Below are 4,790 nucleotides of genomic sequence, written 5' to 3' on the forward strand. Positions count from 1 at the left end.
TCGAGTATCACCAGTCTATCTGTATCTGTACACAAACTGCAACTAGCTTTCAACTTCTTGCCTTCTTTTCATTCTTTCTCCTTTTGGAGGGAATTTGCCTGGGATTTTTAATTGTCTCTATTATCTCATCACCCAGATGGTTATTTGCATCCTTGTGACTATTTGTGTTTAAATTAGCATATTTTGTTTTCACTTCTGGAGATCTACAAGATCATGGAGCACAACACCAGTATCACTATTCCTTATCAGAACCTCAGCAAACCTATGGGAGGTCACCGTCACCTCTTTGGTCACCTCCTCAATCTCTAGATGTAGCAAGGAAAAAAACTGTGGAGGGCGTGTGAAATGCACGCGACATCCACAGGAAATGACTCAAACAAGTACTGCTTTACACTATCCAAGGTTGGCATTTGCACGACAATGGCATGTTTGCAATTTCATGTTAATTGTTTTATGGATTTCATGTGTCTGTAGTTCTGCATACATGCTACTAAACAAGTACTAACAGAACTCCGTGCAAGTACCACCACGCCTCATTGATCCAAAAACACAATGTTGAGAATATGCAAACATTCACATACACACACCAATGGATCACCTGTAGGATCTATCTATATGAAATGTGATGTGTTGCTTTCATATTCTTTACTATTGTAGAAGGAAGTGCACTGGTTTTAATCTTTGTCATTGTCCTTGTCTTCCTTCTTTTCGTCCATCTTGTTATTTTCTTTCTTGTGTTCAGTCTTGACCTCATTGACATCCTTCATTCTTGACTTCAGGAATCCGACAAGATCATGGAGCACAACATCAGTGTCATCATTCCTCATCAGAACCTCAGCAACCTCTGCAGGTGTCACCACCATTTCCTTGATTAGTTTCTCAATAGCTGGATATGTGTCATGGTACTCAATGTAGTGGTAGTTGTTGGCAAGGATTTGGAAAGACTCTGGGGTGCAATACCCCATGTGGATGTGCATGTCCATCCTTCCAGGCCGCAACAGTGTTGGGTCGAGCCGCTCCTTGTAATTGGTTGTGAAGACGATGATCCTTTCTTCCCCACTTGTTGGCCACAACCCATCAACAAAGTTGAGCAGCCCAGACATCGTTACCTGCTCAGAAAATCTGATTTTTTGTCAGGAATAGTGAGGGAGTGGTGGAATCGAGAAGAGACTAACAGGGTTTGGACATCGATGGTTAGTACTCACCTTCTCTTCCCTCCTGTTTTGTTCTGTAGAATTTGACTTGTCATGTCCCTCACCTTCCTCCCTTTGTTCCAGTTCGATGGTGCAGTCAATATCTTCGATCACAAGAATGGATCGGTTGCCCATGCCAACAAGAAGCCTCTCGAGGTCTGAGTTGGATGTGACCGCAGTTAGCTCGAGATCATATATGTCAAACCTGAGCTGGTTGGCCATGGTCGCGATTAGGCTAGACTTCCCAGTCCCAGGTGGACCATACAGCAGGTACCCCCGCTTCCACGCCTTGCCAATCTTCTTATAGTAATCTTTCCTCTTGATGAACCTGTTAAGATCATCAATGATGGACTGCTTCAGCTTGTGGTCCATGGCAAGCGTGTCGAACGTAGATGGGTGGTTGAGGTCAATCGCGGACCAATCGTCGTACTCAGTCATGTATATCATGAGAGTTCTCTCCTGGGCTTTGATGGCCTTGGCTGTGGCCAAGATGAATGGGTGGTACGATTTGAGGGACCTTGTCCTTGTGCCTCTTGTTGAAGGTCAACTCAAATAACTGGGACTCATTCTGACTGCCATTATTGAGGGAGTCCTTTGAGCTGTCTTTGCAGACAAGGCACCACTTGAACTCCGTGCCTTGATAAACATCCAGCATCTTGTCGCCCTCGTCCATGCTGACCATCATCTTGTCATCCTCGTCCATGCTGCTGACGCGCAGGCGCTGCTGGATGTCGATGTTCATGCACATGGCGAGGTAAGTCTTCACTACGCAGTAGACATGGTTGTTGGCGAGCCCGTCGTTCTTCTTCTCGACGACGATGGTGTGGTCCTACGACGCGCGTGAGCGTAGGTAGCCAAAGCCGGAGAAGAGAGGCTCGCGCAGCTCGGGTGGCACCACCTCGTTCGCCACACTGCGCACCATCATCATGGATGTGGCAAGTCCGGCAACGGACGTCGCGGTGGTGAGGGCCTTCTTGTAGGACTCGAACGCCTTGTCGTAGGACACCATTGGGGGTGAGAGCTACTGTTCTTGGGTATTCTTGCTCTTGGTTCTTCAGTGAGGGAGGGTGGTCTTGCTGTCCTGTTGAGGATGGAGTAGGAGGAGAATTGTGGGCGTAGCTGTCACACCCGTTTCTTAAGGCAGAGCCGGGTGCATCGTATATGTGTGCCAGGATCTATTTCCACACATGTTGACGTCACAAGTGTAATATATCAAAAGAACAATGCATAAAAGCGTAAATAAAGATTTTATTAACATATTACACTTCGAACAAACATAATGTCTTAACCTTTATTCATCAAAGTACAGCGAAACATGGACATCCATCTATAGGAAGATGACGGGGGTATCACTAGACTAGCATCCATGGAGCTCAGCATCATAACTTCATCTGCAAACTTCTGATCAAAATTTAAGCAAGGGTGAGCTCACTTATGGTCGGGGCTCAACAAGTGGGGGAAAATTAATGCAAGTTTAACAAGGTGAGGCTAAGGTTGAGCAATAAGCATTTTAGTTGGTCAATATTTTATTAACAATACCTGTATTACTAATAAGTGTCAATCCCAAGTATTCCCATTAAACAAAGATATAAGAGTATATCAAAAACACTTAAGTGAAACCACTTAAGCAAACAATTGGTAGATCATTGGATCTCGATTTATTTCTGTTGGTGACTTGTTCTCAAATGCTAAGAGTTAAGAACAAGGCAACATAAAAAGTATTAAATGTTAAAGTCCTTCGTCTTTCAAGACATTATGTCCCTTTGGATATAATGAATTCCGGACGAAGGTTACGAAGGAAGAAACCTTCGTAGGCTCGACAAATGATAAAGAAGAATGCATATACGAAATACAAATAATAATGTAGATATTATCATCAACTTATTTTTTATTTGCATTTTCATATCCATAATAACAAATTATAAATGTACCTTCGGATTGACGGAAAGTAAAGGTACAGGCGTAATGCGGAAAGCGAATGCCAAGTCAGCGTGAACAGTAGGAGAGTACTGTTCATCTATTTATAAGCACGGGACGCAACCCGTGTAAAATTACATTAATGCCCTTTACATTTATCAATAACTCTATAGTAATTCTTCGAGGTCTAATTTGGCTTTTCATCTTTAAGTCGGTTCCCCTTTTCTGCTGTCATGCCGAAGCTTTTCTGCGCATAGCTTTGTGATTATCTTATCCTTCGTCATGATCGCCTTCCATCCCACTCAAGCTTCGTCTTGACCATACTCTTGTATATCCGTAACCCGATTCTGAAGATACCTGTTCACATATTTCACTTGGAAAACATTGTCAAATTATGTTTTTGAGGACCTTTGGAAGCCGAAAGCCCCCAACAGTAGCCCCTCGCAATATTAATTTGCTGAAATGATAAATTCATATTGCGACATGGACGAAGGCTTTAAGCCGAAGGTCCGAAAAAACACCTTCTCTTTGCTAGAATAGCAACAGTCATTGACAAGCAGGACCCTCCAGTTTTCAACGCACTAGGCGTATAAATACGAGCTCACCACGAGTTTATTTGGCACGCTTTCTTGCCATCTGCTCTTGCTCACTCAACTTTTAGCCTGTGCGCAACAACACTTGTTTGACTTTTTAAATTTTTAAGCTTCGGCTTGGAGAGCACTTTCTCAGCGTTTGCGAAGATGTCTGAGGATAAGAAAGCTGTTGGTAATTCGAAGCTGAGCCTTTCTGAGGAGATGCATCTGGGCTTTCTTCAATCAATGTCAAAGACCAATACAGAGAAGATTACTAGGGAGATTTTGGAGGGTTTATCTGAAGATACTGGTGACAGTGACAGTTATGATGCAGATAGTGGTGGTGAAGTCTCCGAAGATCGACCTTGGCGACCAAGCCATGCGGTTTTTGGTAAATCGAGTATTAAAGAAAGCCATCTTGTCAATATGAGGGGCACATATTTTTGGGACTTGTCTATTGTGTGGGTTGACGAAGGAGAGAAGACTTGTCCGACTCCCGAAGAAAATGAAGTCGTGATATTCCGAAGCTTCTTAAAAGCTGGACTGCGATTTCCCTTGAGCAGTTTTGTCGTGGAAATACTGAAGATATTTGAAATCTACCTTCATCAACTTACTCCCGAAGCAATCATGAGGATGGGCATCTTTGTGTGGGCCGTGAGGAGCCAAGGTTTAGAACCAAATGCAAAAAGTTTCTGCAACATACATGAGCTATTGTACGAGACGAAACCCTGGGGTAAAGAGCAGTATCACAACAATTTTGGCTGCTACAGCTTCGGCGCCCGATCTAGGTCAAGCTGTCCCGTGCCAACCTTTCGAAAGAGGTGGCCCGGCGACTGGATGACGGAATGGTTTTATGTGAAGAATGACTTGAAAACACGGGAAGATATTAAAGATATCATTATGCGCCCTATCTGGCAACGCTTTGGCCTCCGGAGGCCGAAGGTGGAAATGAATGAGGCGGCCGAAGAATGCCAGAGAGCCTTCGGCGTGGTTTGCTCTTTTATTGGGACAAGAGATTTGGTCCAAGAACACATTGCCTTCAGGGTATGGCCACTTGTAGAAAAGTGGGAAATGCCGAAGGAGACCATTAAAGAAACTGACGAAGGTG

General features: G+C 43.9%; 1 pseudogene; it reads right to left on the bottom strand.

The window, feature by feature from the left end:
- Positions 1 to 502: 502 nt before the first annotated feature.
- On the bottom strand, positions 503 to 2,295 carry LOC103635418 (AAA-ATPase At3g50940-like; annotated as a pseudogene).
- Between the last annotated feature and the right edge of the window lie 2,495 nt (positions 2,296 to 4,790).

Source organism: Zea mays, chromosome 8, assembly GCF_902167145.1.
Source record: "Zea mays cultivar B73 chromosome 8, Zm-B73-REFERENCE-NAM-5.0, whole genome shotgun sequence".
Classification (NCBI taxonomy): domain Eukaryota; kingdom Viridiplantae; phylum Streptophyta; class Magnoliopsida; order Poales; family Poaceae; genus Zea; species Zea mays.